This window comes from Gekko japonicus, unplaced genomic scaffold (assembly GCF_001447785.1).
Source record: "Gekko japonicus isolate JY-2015 unplaced genomic scaffold, Gekko_japonicus_V1.1 scaffold119, whole genome shotgun sequence".
NCBI classification, from domain to species: domain Eukaryota; kingdom Metazoa; phylum Chordata; class Lepidosauria; order Squamata; family Gekkonidae; genus Gekko; species Gekko japonicus.
The window spans coordinates 581,928-603,573 of record NW_015163606.1 but is presented as its reverse complement, the minus strand read 5'-3'; the positions used below and the strand labels follow the sequence as shown (position 1 = coordinate 603,573).

At 43.1% G+C, this 21,646-nt stretch overlaps 1 protein-coding gene across 5 annotated transcripts in view; it reads right to left on the bottom strand.

Moving 5' to 3' along the window:
* The window catches only part of RIMS2 (regulating synaptic membrane exocytosis 2), a 611,329-nt gene that overhangs the window by 59,685 nt on the left and 529,998 nt on the right, over nt 1-21,646 (bottom strand). The gene's annotated exons all lie outside the window — the stretch shown is intronic.

The window sequence follows — 21,646 nt, the reverse complement described above, 5'->3', positions numbered from 1 at the left end:
TGGTAGAGTCTATGGAAGCCAGGGTTTGGGGAGGGGAGAGGCCTCAGCTGAAAAGAATGCCATACAGCCCACCTTCCAAAGCAGTTATTTTCTCCGGGGGGGGGAGATCTGTTGTCTGGAGTTCAGTTGTGATACCTGGTGATCTTCAGGCTCCACCTAGAGGTTGGTTACCCTAGGCATAGCAGTCAGTGCTTCAGAGCAGGGTTGCCAACTCCAGGTTGGAAATTCCTGGAGATTTGAGAGATGGAACCTGAAGAGGGTGAGGACCTCAGACAGGTACAATGCCATAGACTCCACCCTCCCAACCAGCCATTCCCTCCAAGGGAACCACTGTTGCCAATCTCAGGAGAGGGATGGAAATCACTCAGAATTACAACTGATCTCCAGGCGGGAGGGGGGAGGAGATGCAAAGCTGAAATCAGAGGGGCAGATAATGGTAGGTTGATGCTTGGCTGGGAAGGAGATAGGGTTGCCAACTCCAGGTTGGGAAATGCATGAAGATTTGAGAGGTAGAGCCTGGAGAGGGTGAGGTTTGAGGAGGGGTGGGACCTCATACAGGTACAATGCCATAGACTCCACCCTCCAAACCAGCCATTTCTTCCTGGCTAATAATTGTTGCCAATCTCCAGGTGAGGGCTGGAGATCACTGAAAATTACAACTGCTCTTCAGGTAGCAGAGATCAGTTCCTCTGGAGAAAATGGTGGACTCTGTGTCATTATACCCTGCTGAGGTCACCACAGCCCATTGACACTGAGTGCCCAAGGCCTTGGCACTCTCCCAGAGCCTTTCTAGAGCTCGTTGTATTTATTTCCACAACGGGACTTATTCCTAGTCTAGATTATATTACAATATGCTTTAAGTGAGTTTGCCCTTGAAGAATATCCAGACGCTACCATTGGTACAGAATGCTGTGGGTAGAATGTTGACTGGAGTGGGTTGTAGGGACCATGTCACTCCAGTCTTGTTGCACCTACACAGGCTCTCAATTAACTTCAGGGACCAATTTAAAATCCTGGTATAGATCTTTAAAATCTTACATTACTTCGGACCAGCATACCTTAAGGACCACCTTCTTCCAAATTAACCAACTCAACCATGGTCATCTTCAGGGTCCCTGCTTCTGATGCCCCCATTATCTGAGGCCAGGTGGGGTGGCAATTCAAGATAGGACCTTCTCAGTCATGGCACCAAAACTAGGGAATTCCCTCTCCAGGGAGATTTGTCTATCCCTCTCTATCATGAGATACTGCCAGCTTGTAAAGATATTTTTTTGTTTAGAGTTCTCTCACTGATCCTCTTTCCTACATGTGTTTTGCTTAATTGTTATTTTATTATATTTATTTATTGTTTTATTATACTTACTATACATGTATTTTAAAGTTTGTTTTTATGTTTTTGATTGTGTGCTTCCTTGAGGGCCCTATGTCGGGTGAAAAGGACGGCATAAAATGTTTTATATAAACTAAATAAATAAAAGCTATACAAAGGTTAATTGATCCATAGCTTCCTTAGGATCAGATGGAAAAAAGAGATAAAGTTGGGTGTCATTCATATACTGATGATGACACCATAGCCTCAACTCTTGACAGTGCTTTCAATATGTGGATGACATCTCAGCATCCAGTTCCATGTAGATGATAAATAGCATAATAGATAAGAAAACCGTGCAGTATCTCACAAGCCAAAGGCTATGAGGAAGAGCATCAATTTCCCAGCATCACTTCCACGAATGTCTGGAACCATCAAAGTATGGTACATCCCAATCCCATCCCCATCTACCAGTTCCAAGGCTATTGTGATTGACAGCATTAAAATAGTTTCACAGTCAGGCCCATAGGCAGATTTTTTTTTCCGGGGGCAAAGAGGGGGTGGTAACTGCTGGGGGGGAGCCAGCAGGAGCTGATTTTATATTACAGAAGAGCTGGGTTTGCTCTGCCCTTTACTGAAGGCTGATCAACCAATACAAACAACCATGATATAGTTACTAAGTACTTATTTTATGTAAATTTCTATGTAATTCCCTTATATTACTTAAACCCTATAAAGATTTTTAACATTAATAGATACCAAAGAATTTTACAGTGCATATAATTCCTCTATGATGAATAAAGTACTTAGGTCAAATAACTGTCCATATAGTCACTCTGAACTAACTGAGAACTTCTTAATCCGTTCAAAGTTCTATGTGGCAATCCCTCCTCTTTATGTTGTAACCATCAGTCAAGACCACATTCTTTCTCCACTTCTATTAATAGCACATCTGTGGCTTCCCACCAATGAGATGGCTTGAAAACCCATTTCTGTGCTCTTCTTCAGGGCAAATTCCACAGCAGAAACATCTCATAAATCCTCCATTTGCCAATTCAATGAGCTCCGCTCTATGAAGTACTTTCAAAACAGGTGGCTCAGGTAAGCTTGTGAAAACTCTACTGACGAGATTAGAGTTTTCAAGCTAGCTGAGCCACCTGTTTTGAACGTACTTCACAGAGCGGAGCTCACTGAATTGTCAAATGGGGTCACTGAAAACTCACTAAAATTTCCAGGAAAACTAACAGGGATGCAATCCATGGTTCAGTTTGCCAACCAAGGTAACCAAGACTATTTCAGTGCCAAAACCAAGTATGATACACCTGGAAAAGGATCCAGGGAATATACTCTGCACAGGGAGCAAACAGAACACTTTTTCACCTACAGTTGCAATACACATCTCACTATGCTTTAGGCAAAGTTCCCGGTAATCTAGTGTACACCACAAAACAGTATTATAGCAACAAGAAGATTTGTTTCCTTTGATTTTCCTCTGCTAGTTTATATTGCCAAAGGATAAACCATGTCCTGGAACATAAACATCTTCTAAGGAACCCTCTGACAAACTCTAGAAAGTAGGGTTAAGATAAAACCAGCCTATGCCACCCACATCTGGAGCCAGATTAAGAAAGAACATGAGAATAAAGAAGGAAATGCTACCTAAAATGCTTCAGAACTCTGAAGGCTCAAAAGAGAGTGGGTAGGATTGTGGCATACTACCAAGTATGCTGTGGTTCCTGATAGGTGCCTCCTTGATAGTGGCAGAAGTATGGATGGGTTCCCAGTTTCCAGAAGGCACAGGCACAGGCTTTCTGACACCCCAAACAGCACTAGATTTACTAAACAAAACCACAGCTCACACTCAAAAAGAAATGTGGGACATCCTCCAAAAGGCATGAGAGAAAGTTAGGCCAGTGAAGAGCCTACCTCAAGATGTTCCTGTCAGGGAATCTTAGTAACTCTCAAAGCCAATTTCATCCCAATGGGGAGGAAAAACTGCAGACATGGAGATAATTACCAGGACAGACAATGAGCATCAATGTAGTTTACTGGCTAGAGAAGTGGATCTGAATACGGACAAGTCATTATCTTTCACTCTCAACTATTTTAAAGATTTCTTGTGGGGACAGAATACCATGCTGAGCTCCTGAAGGAAGAATAGGTAAAAATTAATAAATTAAATAATAATAGTCGAAATGCAGATTGCAGAAGAGGTAGGTGAAAAAGTCCTAGCTGTGTAGGAAGTAAAAGAAACAATTTAGGTGGCCCCAAGATCAAACTGAAGAACAGACAGCACAGGTGTCTTTGGCAGGTCTATTCATAGTCTAGAACAAAGCTTGGTGTTGAGAAAGCCACTCCAAGTATAGTGCTCAGTATTTGTTGGTTAGGCTCTGCTGTCAACAGGAAAAATGCAGAACTGCTTCTCCCAATTAAACTGGGAGTCATTAATCCATTAGGAATTCCCACAGATGGTAGAAATAGGTATATTGAGATATCCAGATTTAGGTGAACTATGGCAGGACAGCATAGTAACGCTACACATTATAAGAATAGTAAGCAGATCTGTACGTTGGTGGTGTTGTCAGGATTCTCTTGTAGACGATGCAAGGCTTGTCTTCTATGCAGTGTCCTCTTGTCAACATCCAGCCAGATGGGATGCACAATGTCAAATGCAGTCCAGCCAGAAATGATTTGGAATTGGTTCAAGGAATTTCTGTAACATTTGTTTCTTGATCTGCCCAGGGCAATAGCAAAACCATATGGTTGCAACCACATTTGAGCAGTCGTAGCTTGTTAAGGAGATCTCAGGATGCTGATATTGTGACTGCAGATGTACTGTTAGGATCCTGTTCAGCTCCATGATAATGCTGTACTTTTCTAAGGATACTATGAATGTAGCTCCTAACAGGAAGAACAAATATTATGTCCTGCCCTCCTGACAGACATCTGTTCTAGGTGTGTAATTTAATAACCTGTGAAGTATACTGATCAGCTCATTTTGTCTTATCTCCCAGTACAGTATGATGGTGCATTCTGATGCCAAACTGTGGTTTTTCCTTGAGGATCCTTTGATGCATGCTCAATTATGGCCTGGTTTATGGCTGGTGCGTATGGTCACTGCAGATGGCAGTGTTTGGGAGAATTGGAGAATTTTGTGGCCAGGTAGCCATGTGCTTCAAGTCATGGAATGGTGCTATTTAAAAAAGGGGGTGTCCCTGAATCACCTAGTGAGTTGGATGCTAGAGCAGGGATTTGAACTCTAGTCTCACTGGTCCTAAGATGACACTCTAAACTAGCTCTAGAAAAATTGGTGCTAAAATGGGCTGGATCATACTCCATTCTGTTAGGTGAAAAGCCTTGTTGCAGAAGAAGAGTCTGGCCCTACCAAAGGAAGGCCTACTCTGATGGAGGGAAGCTTCTCTCTAAGCAGAAGACAGTCATTCGATGCAGCTCAATTCTGCCACCCTTGATCTAGATTGTATGTATTTAATGTCTGAGCATATTTTGTTCACAAGGGCTCATTTAGTTATAGCCTGATTATATATCTTAAATCATTATTTCGTAAGTCATGACAGACAGTTTAGGTTTCACCTCTGCTTAAGAGTGCTCAGGGGAAGCTAATGGAATGTTAGTGAGGAAGACAGTTGAAAATAGCAGTTAATAGAGTTGAAGACAGCAGTTGGCAGTTGGGAGTGAGTCTGGCTGAGTGAAGTTGTGTAGAAGAGCAGTTTAACACTGACAGAGAAAAAGAACAATAGTAATGAAGGATCCCAAATGCTGGAATAGAGATCAAATGCTGGAATAGTTCAAAAGTCCAATTGAAAAGAACTTCCTAACTTCTAAATAGTAAAAAGCCCAGTAGCACCTTTAAGACTAATAAACTTTATTGTACTTTGTTAGTCTTAAAGGTGCTACTGGGCTTTTTATTATTTTGCAGCAACAGATTAACACGGCTAACTGCTCTGGATTTGTAACTTCTACCTGACTTTCTTTAGTGTGATATTCAAACCATAAGAAAAAGTTAACCTTGCTTGTTTAGCCCTGTGGGCTGGTTGTACCAGGGAAAGACGCACACACACAAGCTAAGATCTTGGTCTATATATATTGTAGGTTATGAATAATATGAATGGCAGCATGTGAATGAAGAAGTGTTTGAATCCCCAATCTCAATAGTTCTGTGCAGCGTCTGAGCAAGAGGTGATTATTAAAGTGACTGAGCTACTCTGTTGGTGTCTCTGTGAGTTAAGAGGGAAGACCTGGTATGTGAAATGGTAATGCCTCTCTATATATTTTAACTGCCTGACCTACCTGTTACTCTGAACCTGTGGCAGAGAGGCTGCTGAAAAAGGTAGTCATAGTACCATAGTACCAAAATAAATACATATTAAGTTACAAACAAAACTGAAAGTAACCTTTCAGATGAATCTGAAAATATCAGGATAATAACTTATGAGGCTGGGCTGTTTAGCAGGCCCTAGATATTTTTCAGACAAGGAAATGGACAGTCTTTCTGGCTCAACTATTGCGTAAACCACCATATTTTAATGGATTGTCAATAATGATTTTCCTGGCACTAATCAATCTTTTAAAGTCAGAGATGCTTTGCAAAAAGGCATCCATATTTTAAAACAGTGACTAAAAGTGTGTGCTTAAGGCAGGGGTGGCCAAACTTGCTTAACATAAGAGCCACACAGAATAAACGTCAGATGTTTGAGTACCGCAAGACATGAACAAATATTACACACACATTTTTATTGAAAAATATGCAAATTTGCCTTTTATGAACATTAAATGAGATTGCCAAAATAAAAACAAAAGGGGTAAAACAGATATTGATAATGGTATTTATTTGTCCAATGGTATTTGTTTGCGAATGATATTTATTTATCTGAGAGAGAGACAGAGAGAGAGAGAGAGACAGAGAGAGAGAGAGAGAGAGAGAGGTGGAAAGAAAGAATGAAAGAGGTGGAAAGAAAGACAGAGAGAGAGAGAGAAACAAAGAAAGCAAATAGATGGGAAACAAGGAGGAAGGAAGAGAGAGAAAGAAACAAAGAAAGTAAAGATGAAGGAAGGAAGAGAGAGAGAGAGAGGAAGGAAGGGAGAAAGAGAGAGAGAGGTAAAAAGAAAGAAAGATGTGGAAAGAAAGCAAATAGATGGGGAGGGAGAGAGAAAGGAAGGGAGGGGAAGAGAGAGAGAGAGAAAGAGAGAGAGAGAGAAGCAGAAAGAAAGCAGATAAATTGGGGGTGGGAGGAAGAGAGAGTTGGAAAGAAATCAACTTTAACTTTAAATGTGTTCTCCAACCCCCCCATGCCAGCTGGCTTGACGAAGGGATTTAAAGAGACAAATGCCATCTCCAAGCCGGCCGGGGGTGGGCAGCTTTGAGAATGCATTTAAAGTTCAAGTTGCTTTCTTTCTCTGCTCCCCCCACCTCAAGCCTACCCAGGGAGGGGAACACTGGCTGGAGAAGGGAAGACCGATTGGGGAGGCATGCCTCCCCTTTGCTTCCCCAGCTGCCTTGCTGGGAGCCACACAATATGTGTGAAAGAGCCATATGTGGCTCCTGAGCCACAGTTTGGCCACCCGTGGCTTAAGGTAAAGTAACTCACAATGCAGACCTAAGCAGTGTTTCACCCTTTTAAACTCATTGACTTCAACAGACTCAGAATGGTATAACTCTGTTTAGGATTATTAAACATATTCATTCCTGTTTGAATTCAAGTTTACCCTAAAGTGATTTTCTTAGCAGGCAGGAAGGAAATTAAACCTTGTTTAAAACTAGTAGGCTTTTGTCTTAGACGTATCTTTTTTTAAAAAAAATCATGTTCAGTGAAGCATTTGATTATGTCATAAATCTAACTGGATGCTGAACTATGAAAGGGGGACATTTTAATCGTGCCATTTAAATTATACAAATAATACAGAAAAGGTGTTTCAGAGTTGAAGCAACAATTTGTCAAAAAATTCAGAGGTACAAAAAATAATGATACACCCTCAAGGTAAAAAAGATACATGGGTCCCGGTCACACGGGCAGGAAAATGCGGGGGGGGGGGACGTAGCTGTTAGCCTCGGGGCTAAAAACCGTGCAGTTGCTTGAGCAGACCTACCGATGGAGGTCCCGTGGTAGGGGGGAGGTGCCGATCACTCCACAGTCCTGCCACGCGGCAAAGAAGGAAGGGCGCGGGGCAAACGGGGTTGGTTTTTTTAAAAAAACTCAAATGCGCGCATGCTTCCTTGGGTGCTTGTGGCGCATCCGTGGAGACTTTGAAAAAAAACCAACCTTTTTCCGAGGGGACATGGGCGGGCGCCGGAACTACCACCGGAAACGCGATCAGACGCCCGCCCTTGCCCCGCGGTTTCAGGAAACTAGTACCGCCGAGGTACTAGTTTTTTACCGTGCATCTTCCGCAGGAAGCCTCGGGTTCGCCACGGGAGCTCGACGCTTCCCAGATGTGGCGGTGAGATCGCGCCCGGAAAATCTGCCTACCTTCCGTCCCTCTAGCGTGCCTAATGCTCCGTGTGACCGCAGCCATGGTTGGCCAGTTTTATTCAATAAATTGAAAGCCTGCTGTGAGGAAGATTTCTCTAATTAGCAACCACACCATAAGTTAAGAACTGTCCACATTCTGTTATGGCAAAGTGGTATGATAATGATTAAAGAATTACATTAGATGATGGCCATGTTTTAAATATATTGTATCAGATTCCTTAAATTAAAGTACCTCACTATTAATTAAACTATATTTGATCTGTCTTCCACAAATATGCTTATTTCTATGTAATATAATCTGAAGTAATTCTGTATTTTGATAAAATGGATATACATGATAGAAATAATTAGAAAAACAAAAAGGTGAAAAAGTAGAAACAGTCATGGAAGAAGTCTAAAACATATTAAATACTTTCTCAAAGCAGAATCCAAACGAGACAGATGTAATGCTGGTTGGGAAGGCTGATATTATAGAGGGACTGGATCCACTTGCCCTAGATGGAGTGACATTGGCTTTTTAACAGCATGTTAAGAGTTTGGAGTTGCTCATGAACCCATCATTGTTGTTTGAAAAGCAGGCTGGCATGGTGGTCAAAAGCACCTTCTGTCAGCTACATCTGATTCACCAACTCTCTCGTTACTTAGACACAGCTGATCTGGCCACGCTGATCCATTCTTTTGTAGCCTTATGGTTGGATTAGTGCAATGCTCTCTACATGGGGCTGCCCTCAAAGACAATCCTGGAGACTACAACCAGTCCAGAATGCATTAGCCTGACTGTTGTCAGGCCAATGTAGCAAAAAATAATAAACCTAGCCTCCAGGAACATATGTTGCCCATTTTGAAACAGCTACATTGGCTGCCAGTCTGTTTCCCAGTTCAGTTCAAGGTGCTGGTTATGACCTTTAAAGTCCTGGGAACAACATATTTGAAGGACCATCTCCTTTCTCTAAGTCCCTGTGCACCAAATACAGTAATTTGGCACCCATTTAGGGTGGCCCATCTGGCATTGACCAGAGCCTGGGACTTTTCCATCATGGCTCTGGCTCTGTGTAATGGTCTCCCTGAAGAGGTGAGGGGGGCGGGTTTCCGGTTTTGGCGATCTAAATGGTGGACGCGCCGCTCAGGAGCTCCCGAGGGCACGATCCGTGAGAGGGGGTGCGATCGTACGGACCTCCCGGAACCCTTGCAAAGGGTTCCCAGTCATGGGGCGCCGAGGATCGCCTCTCCCCTGGCACACTGCTGGTGGATTGAGGCACTCCGATCTTCAGGAGGCAAGGCCTGCCTGTTTGGCGGGGCTTTTAAGGGAGTCTGAATTGGCAGGCCTCTCTTAAGGGGGGAGGGAGAGATTTAGGGTTAGTTATTTTAGATTTAGATTTGGTTACTTTATTTTTGCTTTTAAACCGAAAATATTTTTACCTGTTATTGTAAGACTCCATGAACCACGCGGAAAGGTGGACAGAAGTGTTTAAATAAATAAAGCTATACTTCGTGTGTTTATTATTTTTTTTTGCAATGCACCTGGTGAGGATGCAATTTGTAGGGGGTGCCACTGGAAAATGTCCCCACAAGTTGTTTTTACCCCACAAAGCAAAAGTTCCATATCTTTTCCCTTACAGGTATAAGATCATTTTGTGGAAGACCAATTTGCAGTAGACAAATGGTACAAGGGAAAAGGGTTAAGAACCTGCTTTCCTCCTATGGCAGTCTTCTGCTTCACATTACAGCCTCAGCAACTGCACTCGGTTTAAAAAAAAAGCTCAACACACATTTTAAATATAATAACAAGATTTACATATAATTTGTAGCTCCAGCCTAGCTGGGTTGCTCACATATGTGAAACAGCCTAACAGGTTTTTAAAAAGTAAACATTTTTGAAAAGGGAATTTAGAGCAGAGATATCGGCACTTCAGTTTCTTTCCTTCTCACATTTTCTCCTGTCTAAATCATCATTCCAAGCCACAGGGGGGAAAATGGCTTGAGCAGAGCACCTTGAGATGTTTCCACATGGAGGTTTTGTTCCAGTTCGGTGTCCAACCTGGACTGGGGTTGTTTTTTTGAGCATCCATATGATGTCATCCCCTAATCACTTTATGTGTTTTCCTCTAATTTGATGTGATTTTCCCCCAAAATTGATTTAGTGCAATACTTTTGGAAAAATCATAACCAGTGTTTCTCTATGCTGGTGGATGGGAACTGTACACAGTTCTGCTGGTCCTGACCACATCAGCATCATTTTCCTTGCCTCAGACCCCATGCCTGGCCACCATTTTCTAGAGCCACTGAAGGTCTTTAAAAATTTTTTTTACGGCACTTGATATATCAGTGTTGCATTATACCATTACAACTATCAGTAATTCCTCTGAATTTTCAGTTTTCACTTTTTTAAAAGGTACATCTTTTAAAAGGTACTGCTATTGGTCCATCACACTAATTTCTCACACACAGTGATGCTCAAAATCTTACAGCAAAGACTGTTATCATATATGGAATGAGAAATGCCAATGTTCAAGCTGGATTCAGAAAATGAAGAGGCACTAGTGATTGTATTGCAATTTTACATTGGCTACTGGAGCATAGAGAATTTCAGAAGAAAATCAGCATGTGTCATAGATTACAGCAAAGCTTTTGACTGTGAATCATGAACAGCTGTGGTTGGTTTTAAAAGAAATCTGATTGTTTTGATGTACAACCTGTACTCTGGACAAGAAGCTTCTGTTAGGTTAGAATGGTTTTCAATTGGCAAAGTTGTCAGACAAGGATGTATTTTATCTCCCTGTCTGTTCAACTGATATGCAGAACACATCATAAAGTAAGCTAGATAAGATTTAGATGGAGGTGGAGTGAAAATTGGTGGAAGGAAGATTAACAATTTGAGATATGCAAATGACATCATTTACTGGCAGAAAATAATGAAGCTTGAAACAACTCCTGATGAAGGTTAAAGTAGAAAGTGTCAAAGCAGGATTACAGCTGAACATCAAGAACATAAAAGTAATGACTGCTGGGGAATTATACAGCTTTAATGTGGACAATGAAGAAACTGAAATTGTTCAAGATGTTCTATTCCTTGGCTTCGTCATCAACCAAAATGGAGATTACAACCAAGGAAAGTGAAGGATTTTGAGACTGGGAAGGGCAGCCATGAAGGAGCTAGAAAAGATTCTTAACTGTAAGGATATGTCACTGGTGACCAAGATCAATATAATTCATGCCATAGTATTCCCTATTACTATGTATGGGTGTGAAAGTTGGACAGTAAAGAAAACTGACAGGAAGAAAGTTGATTCGTTTGAAACGTGGTGTAGGAGGAGTTTTACAGATACTGTGGACCGTTCAAAAGAAAAATAAGTGTGTTCTAGATCAAATCAAGCCTAAACTCACCCTAGAAGCTAACATGACTAAACTGAGGTGATCATATGTTAGTCACATTATGAGAAGTCAAGAGTCACTGGAAAGAAGAATGCTAGGAAAAGTTGAAGGCAGCAGGAAAAGAGGAAGACACTATATGAGATAGATTGACTCAGTCAAGGAAGCCATGGCCCTCAGTTTGCAAGATGTGAGTAAGGCTGTTAACGATAGGACATTTTGGAGGTCATTAACTCACAGGGTTGCCAGCGACTTGATAGTACTTAACACTCATACACACAAACACACACACACACATCTTTAGCCTTGCAAAGATATACCTCTTCCATTACATCTCTGCAATAACAGGGGATAGAGACTAACTTTAAAAAAATGAAAGCTGGGAATTCAGTGGACCTAGCAGGTTTTTATAATGCTACAATGATATCTCAATTGTTGGTTTGTTAAAAAGCCTGAAAAAGCTCCTTTAGCGGCAGGATGGGGAACAGCTGCCTTTGGGGTGTTGAAGCAAGGAAAGTGTGGATTTCTTTGCATTTACAGTAGCAATGAAAGCTGAGCAGAGAATCACCATTGTGTGGAAGCAGCCTTGCAGCAGAGAAACATCAGAAAAGGAAAGGGTTAAGTACCCCACCCCCCTCTGCTGCTTTTCTGCTCCAAATTCCCATGACCAAAGCTGGTTTTTTAAAGAGTGTAATGCCTTTGTATATTGTTAAGGTTATGTCAAGAACATGATCTATGAAACCTTTAAATACATTGAGTGAATGGGTACTACAAGATGCTGCTGGAGTATATTTTATAGGTGCAAAATATTTGCAAAATCTGAGCCTTGTCAAATCTCAGAGAAAGATATAAAGAACAAAGGAAGATCTAAGGACATAGGGATATGACAGCAGATCTAAGGATATCTCATTTTCTTAGAGTAATTATGACTTACAAACAAGAACTATTCAGTGTAGGAAGCAGCATTCCCTAAACACAGAGGGCTATGAATGACAGACTGCTGTTACAAATTTAACTCACTGAAGTATGATTCACTGAAGAAACAGTAAATACATCAAACATTTTTAAAAAACTTCCTATAGTTCAAAGGATGAATTTCTTAGCTCAAGATGAAATCTAACTTTTTTTTAAGAACAAAGAGATGCTTGCAAACCAATGCCTACATGGAGTGTTCTTTTTGTAAGTGAATATAAAACAAAACAACTTCTCAGGCAATCTTTATTTGCTATGTTTAATTTATACAAGACTGGAGGCTATATCCCTGAGCAAGATAACTTTGATTACATGAAGGTAATTAAAAAAAAATACTGAACAACAATATTTTCATATCAACTTTAAGATTCTCAACGCTTCTGTAGCACTTACATACATGTAATGCCATGGTTGTGGATATCTGTTGAGTCAAACCATTTTGGCTAGTGAAGTATGATCATTTGGGGGCAATTCCGTGGGTTTTGTGCCTTTCATTGCCATCTATAAACTTCAACTGAAGTACCTGTTACCCACAGGCAATGGATTGGATCCTGCTGAGTATCATGCATGCAATGAGTTTTCCTGCCCCTTCCTCCCCACTGTAACCCCTGGTGCTCCTCTTCAACTCTTCCTATGATTGCCATGCCCTATGAAATGGTATGGGGTGTAGTGGAAGCTGCAGCTGATGGGGGGAAACCTTGCATAAAAGGAAGTGGCATCAGTTTGTCCAAGAAGGCTTTTGCATGCAAGCTATTGTTTACTGCAGTTTAATTACAGTACTTAATGACTACAAAAGAGGGCTGCTGATAATTTAACTGTTGTTCTTTATTGGCTGTTACTGTAGCAATACATTTGGGATTTCAAAGAAACTTATCTAGTTTTAAAAACAACAATGGGTTATTTTGCCTTTCCTCTTGGCTAGAATTTTTCTTCATCTCATGTGTCATGATAAGTGCCTTCTGTTCCTTCTTCAGTACTGTAGAACCCAAGGAAATTGCACCAACAGTGGTGAAAGTAGACAGGATATGCAATTGCATGTAGGACTATAAAGGTAAAGGTAAAGGTTCCCTTGCTCGAAAGCCAGTCGAATCCGACTCTAGGGTTGCGGTGCTCATCTCCGTTTCAAAGCCGAAGAGCCAGCGCTGTCCGAAGACGTTTCCGTGGTCATGTGGCCGGCATGACTAAACACCTAGGTGCACGGAACGCTGTTACCTTCCCACCAAAGTGGTCCCTATTTATCTACTTGCAATTTCTTGCTTTCGAACTGCTAGGTTGGCAGGAGCTGGAACTAGAGACGGGAGCTCACCCCATCTTGCGGCACCCGGGTCTTGAACTGCTGAACTACTGACCTTCCACAGCCTGCAGTTCAGCGTCTTAACCACTTGAGCCACCGCAGCTCCCTATGTAGGACTATGCAAAGCACTATATTTATAGGTAAATCTTTTTTCTTCTTCAATGTGTCTGTTTAGTTCCATATGCAGGAACAGGTTGGAAGTTAAAAGAGAACAAGCAAAATCCTTCACTTCCATGCGTCATGATCATAAATGCAGTTTGAAAATTCTAGAGTCTCTTGTCCAATGTTCTAGAACAGGAGTGTCAAACATGCGGTCCGCGGGGCCAGAATCCAGCCCGTGAGCAATTGCCTCTCTCCTGCTTCCCAGGATGCTGCTGTGTCACCAAGCCTGTCTTCAGTGGCTGAGATCTCCTCTTCCACTTTTGGGGAGGAAGGATGGGGGGAAGGAAAGAGAGCACACGCCCGTGTGCACCAGAGAAAAGCTTCCCCAATCACTCTCTCCTGCTGCTGTGGCTGAGATATCCTTTTCCTCCTTTGGGGAGAAAGGGAGGGGGGAAAGAAAGAGAAAGCGTGCCTGTGTGCACCAGAGAAAAGCTTCTCCGAATTGCTCTCTCCTGCTTTGTCCTTCGAGGCTGCTCCTCTGTCTCCAAGCTTCTCTTCCCTTCATTGGCTGAGATCTCCTCCTTCTCCTCCTTTGGAGAGAGAGGGAGGCGGGGGAAGGAATGAGTGAGAGAGTGTAAGAAATAGTCCCGTGGCACACTGAAGACCAACAAAGTTTTAATCCAGGTGTAAGTTTTTGTGTGCTTGCACATTTCTTCAGAGAGAGGGAGAGAGGGAGATTTTTCTTTCGAGCACAATTTACATTAAGATTTGCTGTTTACTTTGAGTCCTGATCACATGAATTAAAAGAGGAAGGAGGGCAGGAAAGAGATGCATTTGGGATAAGGGGAATTAAAGGGAAACTGTTCTGGCTTATTCTGATAAGTTTTTAAAATTAGATTTTTCTGTGACTACCTGGGATATGTATTTAAAAATACACTTATGGTTCCATATATTCTAGTTCAACACGTGGTCTCCCCCTCCCCCCTCCCACCTCACTGGTTGCCAACCCTCCCCCCTGTTTTTTAACTGTTTCATGATCATCACTAGGACTGAGTAGATTTTGTCCAGTCTGAAATCCACACATTATTTCATTTGGAGAGATCCTCCTTTTCAGTTCTAACAGATGAAAAAAGAAAGAAAGAAAGAAAGAAAGAAAGAAAGAAAGAAAGAAAGAAAGAAGGGGAGGGGAGTGAAGGAAGGAAGGAAGGGTAATGTACTCAGACATAATGCAATCAGACCTGACCACGTGCGAGGCAAGGAAGCCACGCGGTCAGGCAAAACATCTGAGCTTCGCTCACCTGAACAAAGGACTCAGTGGATCCTAGCCCACTCCCATCAGAGGGTTAGGTTCCCGGCCTAGAGCCTATGGAACTCTCGGCCACTGTAAGTAGCCAATGACTTGAGTGGGGTGTGTTTTGGGTATGGGGTTTTCAAGGGATATAAACCGGCCTGCGAGCCAGGTAAAGTTGTCTTGTTCTTGATCTAATAAAGTATGTAAGAGCTGAAACACTTGTCAGTCTCAGTACTTTTCACTGGCGACTAAGGTGGGATCTTAAACTCCCTCCATGAACAATGACCACGAGGAAGAGCATTGCATTGAGCACCGCTGCTCATCGCACCGCTCCAGAGCATCGCATCGCTGACCCCGAGAGGAGCAACGCACCGCTCACCGCAACCGCAGCTGCCGCCGCTCCTGACCATTGCACCGCTGACCCCGAGAGCAGCACTGCACTGCTCCACTTCTCCCGAGCATCGCATCGAGCCCCAGCGCCAAGATCACCGCACGCCGCTCCACCTCGTGCCAGCATCTCTGGCCGCTCACCGCACTGCTCAACTTTGTGCCCGCATCCCCGAGTGCAGCTCACCTCGCACTGCGCATCGCCTCGCTGACTCCGAGCACAGCACCACAACTTGCCACACTTCATCTGCCGCCACCGCTCCCACGCTTTGCCTCCACGTGTACTCGCTAAAATGGCTACCGCTCCTCGCAAGCATCGCTCTCCATAAGCATCATGCCTCGCAAGCATCGCTCCGTGCAAACAACTAAACCACCTGGGTCATCCCAGGACGAGGTCCCAACTTCACCAGCCTCTTGCGCTAGCTTTGGTGACACACATGATCGGCGGTCATGCCGCTCCCAGGGTAAGCACCTGAAGTCTTCTTCGGCCTGCCAGACCACAACTGACTGACCGTCAAGCCTCCACACCCTCTCGTCCACCCAGCAGCCCCACCTGGTATGTAACTTGCCCCCCAATGGCCCCAACAAATTAAACGTGATGGTTCTTATTGAAGGGTCCCCCTGTTCAATGGAGATTGACACGGGTTTATCAGTTCCGCGGACACGCTCCGCAAGATTTGTCCACGGGAGGGACCCATCCTGCAAAAGCCACGGGGTTTGACTTTGCGGGACTTTAACAAGAACCCAATGGCAAGTTCCAAGTACAGTTTAAGGACTTCGACGGAATCCTGGTGGAGGGCCATCTTTTGAGTCTGCTGAGACTTTCATGGTTCGGGCCCATAGGATTCATGGTTATGGGGTGAATCACGTATGGGCGCAGGACTTTGCTAAGGTCTGCAACGAGTTTCCCCGGGTTTTTGATGACATACTGGGGCGGTACACTGGGATCCCCATTTCACTGGATCTCAACCCCGGCGTCCTGCCCATATGCATCAAGGCCCGCCACCCCCCCCGATTGCGATGAAGCCTAAGATTGAGGCCACGCTTGACCGCCTTGTGGAGCAGGGGGTGCTGGAACCGGTTGCTTCCGTGCACTGGGAAACCCCCATAGTCATCCCAGTAAAGCTGAATGGTGACGTACACATTTGTGCAGACTACAAATGCACATTAAATAAAGCCAACCATGCCAGTCATCCCACCCGGAGCCACCCAGGGTCCCCGAACGCGCCTGGGAATCCTCACATCGCCCCTGGTCCCAGCTGCACTTGGACTTTGCGGGGCCGTTCCAGGGGCAGCTTTTCTTCATCCTAGTGGATGCATACAGCAAGTGGTTGGAGTTGGGAGTTGGTCCCACTACCGTCCACCTCTTCCAAATTGAGACCTAGGTTTCCTGTCCCATTACCAATGTTGATACCTCCATGCCTACTATCCCTCTGCATATCACACCTAATCCTATTAGGCTTGCTATTGACATTCAGCTATTGAAATCATTTTTGTAACGTTTATATCTCCGGTACCTCATGTTACATTTTATGGCACACATGGCGCAGTCCAACACAGTGACATTTATGTCAGATCCAGCCCTCGTAACAAATGAGTGCGACACTTCTGTTCTAGAAGGTACAGTGCTGCTGCTTGAGCTGTTCCATGTACAGAAATGCACAAATACCACAAGTACATATTTATTTGCAGAGTTTTAATTTCCTTCAGATAATAAAGGTTTGTTTTCACTACCAGTAGACACCACCAGCCCTCATGACTTTTCCAACCTGCAGTCCTCCCCCAAGAAAATAAAACTTTCAAGAATACTGTCAGCCTATTCTGTTTTACCCAAATGCCTTAGAAGAATAAATTACTCATATCTAAAAAAATCACTGGTATTAAAAATTCCTAGCCCATCTTTCCCCTCTCCCAGCGGAGGCCAAAGAAACTTACAAGAAACCAGTATGATCAATCAAAACGTCTAAAACAAATTAAAATACACAATCCATGTCATCAAATAATCACTAAACTGACTTTGCCCACCAGTAACCAAAAGCCTAAAACCCAACAACTAATGGAGGATTCTTTAAAGAAATCTAGAGTTGTGTGTCTTCAGCATATTGATAACATCCATCTCCTCAGTTCTGTACAGTCTCAGTTAAAAGTCTGTAAAAGGTAAAGGTTCCCTTGCTCGAACCGCTTTTGGCTTGCATCAGCCTCGCACGGTTGGGAGGTGCAGTGCGCGAGCCAGGTCGCTTTCGCCGGCTGTGCTTACAAGGCACAAGGTGCACGGTGGGCTCTGGTTTGGCGCGCACCACTCCACACCTTCCCACTGAAGTGGTACCTATTTATCTACTTGCAATTTCTTGCTTTCGAACTGCTAGGTTGGCAGGAACTGGAACTAGAGACGGGAGCTCACTCCATCATGCGGCAACTCGGATCTCGAAATGCTGAACTACCGACCTTCCACAGCCTGCAGTGCAGCGTCTTAACCACTTGAGCCACCGCAGCTCCTGACACACATATTAAACTACATTTACCATTGTACTGTGTGACACGTTTCTTATGTAAAACAAATTCACTGAACTGAGCATTTGCTCATCTATTAAAACATTAAATGGCGTAAAGACAAAGGGATTATAAATAAACTATTGCAAAGGATGGAGAATGGCATGGTGCAGGGAACAGGGTCAGGTTTCAAGGAAATGTGTACACTACTGACTATCAAATGGATATTTATTTTACCTGAGATCATCTTGTGAGTATCTCGCTTGTAAGTCCTCTTTATCGCTTGTTTTTGCCCCTTCCTCAGTTTGATCATCTTGAACCCTTTCATCTTCTTCTGGTTCTTTGTTTTCCTCTTTTTCACATTTTTCTGCCTCCTCTTTCCCTCCCTTCCCCTTCCCCCTTTTCATCAACTTGTTCATCCTTTACAGTTTCCTCATTCTCCTGATTCTCCACCTCTTTCTCTTCTTGCTTCTCCTCAACAAATACCTCCTCCTCCCCTTCTTCCCCTCCCTCTTTTCTTTCCTCACTTGATCTTCTGAAATAAACAAAAAATGAAGAAACATGCAAAAAAAGAAAAAAGACAGAAGCAAATTAGGATTGGACAGAAATCAACATGCATTAAATAGGTAAAAAGAAATTGAAAAGAAAGAGCAAACAAATGGAATAGTGCAATGACAAAAACAAAGATGATGGTTAATTCTTGGGTGTAGTCAACTAAATAATTATGGTATAGATTTCCCCCCCAGGAGTCTCTAAACCAGGTAGGCAGAATTTTAGAGAATACATAAAATTACTTATTTTTAAATGAATTTGCTGGTACTGTTATTACATGTATGCCATAGAGCAAAGTTTGAGTCCAGTGGCACCTTTAAGACCAACAAAGTTTAATTCTTGGTATAAGCTTTTGTGAACTGGACTCAAACTTTGTTCTATTGCTTCAGACCAACACGGCTACCCATGTGAATCTACATATATGCCCATGACAAGTCCACCTTGAGTTCTGTAGACATACACATACATTCCTTATGGCAAAACTGATGACTCTTTGTAGAGTGTAATGAGAAAATCAAATTCCCACAGCCATCATTTCATCCCATTGAGGCCTTTGTTAAGAGGTAATAATCAGTTCAATCTTGTCATGAAGAGTATTCAGGATTATCTTTTTGGGCTCCTACTAGCCTTCCTCTCCATAGGAAGCTACTTGAGCCAGTCAACAATACCCAAACTACACATCACATGGTGGGAGATCCATGAGTGGATCCTCCGTCATTTTCTTTAACATTAAAAAGCAGTTGAAGGAGTTGGGTTGTGACAGTGTAACGTTTCTCCTCATGATGCTTCCCCTGTAGACGCTGTTCCACAGAACAGATATTCATTGCGGTAAGAAGAAGACAGGTTGTCTCTCTCCTGGTGGCATGGACCCATGATAATCTCCCCTGCTTTTCATAGTTAAAGTATCCAGATACCTAATCACAGATCTCCAACATAAAATGTAGTTGGTCCTAAAATTCAAGCAGTTGGTGCTTTGGATGACTATTTCTAGTTCACACAGTAAAATCCAGGTGGAAAGTGCACTGAAAGTGGATTGAAAGTGGATTATTTAGTGGGTGTGACTGCAGCCTCTATTTACTTTTTATTTGATGTTTCAATTAAAAATATTTTAATTATATCTAATTTTATGTTGTTCCCTGACTTAACTTGTCAGCAGATAGGCATGGGGGAGTTAAAATATTTTAAATTAATTAATATATATTATTTAATTAATATATATTTTACTTTGAGATATGGCCTCCATATGTGCAGGGGTCATTTCCTGCAGGAGCGCACAGGAGCGGAGCTCTGGCAGTAAAGAGCCCAGGGGGCGGGCACATGCAACAAGCCCCACCCCCTGCTCCCAGCAGCCCTCAGTCAGAGCAAGAAGCAGCCAGGTAAGTTGCAGAGCTCACCCCGCCCCCTGGTCTAACCAAAACAGTCCAGTGACGCCTTTAAGACCAAGTTTTATTCAGGTACAAGCTCTCTCTCCTCTGTAAGGACAGATCTGCACATCCCCCCCCCCCTGCAATAGCTAGCAATCCAAAACAGTCCAGTGGAGCCTGAGCGGTAGGTGTTGCCTTCTGACACACTTCTGGTGATGCCAGGGAGTGTGACATATGCAAATTAGTTATGCTAATGAGTTATGCTAATAAGATCCTGCACCTCTTTTTCTACGAAATGACCCCTTTATATGTGGATAACAAATCTGTGTATTGGGGCCTCACCAACGCTAAACAGGTTTTCCTGCAAACTTCAGGGGAAAATACATTGGAGAATATAGATTTTCCCCAAAATAAAAAAAACATTGTGCAGGCATAGACATCGCACCTGCCTCCTCTACATCCGGGATCAGGCAGCTGTAGGAAACCTCATTGGAGGCTGGAAGCTGTGTGGGGCTCACCAGTGTCATGGGGGGGGGAGCCTTGGTGGTCCCAGCAGCTGACATTGAGAGCCATGCAGGACTTGCCATCATCAGCAGCAATGAGGGGAGGGAGCCTTGGCAGAGCTTGCTGGTGGCAATGGGGGAAGAAACCCTTGTAGCCCCTCAACCAAACTGGCAAAGAGGTGGGGGGCAGGGAGTTGGGTGCAGAGCAGTGTTTCCTCTAAGGTGAGTTAGTGTGAGCTAGCTCACAGTTTTTTGCCTCTGGCTCACACATTTTTGTCTCAGCTCAGGAAGGATGGCTTCAGAGCAAAGTAATTTATGCAGTAGCTAAATTGCTTGCTCACAACCTTAATGCCAGTAGCTCACAAGGCAGAATTCTTGCTCACAAGACTCCACAGCTTAGAGGGAACATTGGTGCAGAGGCCAGAAAGCAAGGAGTCGGATGGGGAAGTGCAGGAGTTGTTGTGGCCTCCTCAACCCATCAGGAAAGGAGGGAGTCCTTGCTGCTCCACCCCACAAAGCCAGCAAGCCCACTTGCCCACTGAACTGGCAAAGAGGAGTTGGACAGGGAGGTACAGGAGTCTTTGCCACCACCACCCCAAATAGCCAGCCACAAAGGAGTCAGGCAGGGGTGTGTGGGAGTCCTTGACCCCCACTGAGCCAGCAACCAAGGTGCTGCAGTTCTCACCCTCCCCCAGCTGGCAATGAGGGAACCAGACCAGGACTGGTGGCCATGAGGACGAATGATCCCTGTGAGTATTGCAGGTCCCCACTTGTAAATAAATATTGTGAGGGTGGAAATCACATAGAGTGGCAATGCAATTTCACAGTAAGTAAGCAGGGCAAACAGATCATACTAGGGAAATCTTCCTCCCACTCTAATTCCAGCTCATATGTCACTGTGCCTAAAATATCCAATTTATTTTGAATTTTTAAAGTAAATGCAATATGTTCTTAGGACAAATATAATTAACTATCACCTCTATTGATCAGTAGAATACCCACATACCAATGTTCAAACTATACATCTCAGGGAAACATTTGTATTAATGTTTTCCCACCACATCTAAAATGGCTGTGTGTGTACTATGCTTAAGATTCCACAAAGGAAATAACTAGGTTTAATAGGCTACATTTGCATCTACAGCTTACAAAATGTAGCATCTTCACAAAAAGAACTGCCTTTAAATGGTATTTTCAATTACTGTATTTTAGGGACTTGAATTACAAATAATACATATATTATGGAAGTAAAGAATTCAAATGCCTAATATAGAAAACAGTCCTCTGTTACAGAAAACTAGAATGATTATGAAAAACCTTTTGGAAGCAGAAGTAGTTTTTACCATTTGTTTTTACCATGAGGACTGAATCATTTTAGGCTGCTTTTATGTCGTTTTTATGCACTGGCTGGGTTTCCAATTTTTTTTTTTAATGATTTTAATGCTTTTTGAGGATTTTATCATGTTTGACTTTGTAAGTCATGAGCAGGTCCTCTGGAGAGGTGGCATATATATATATATATATA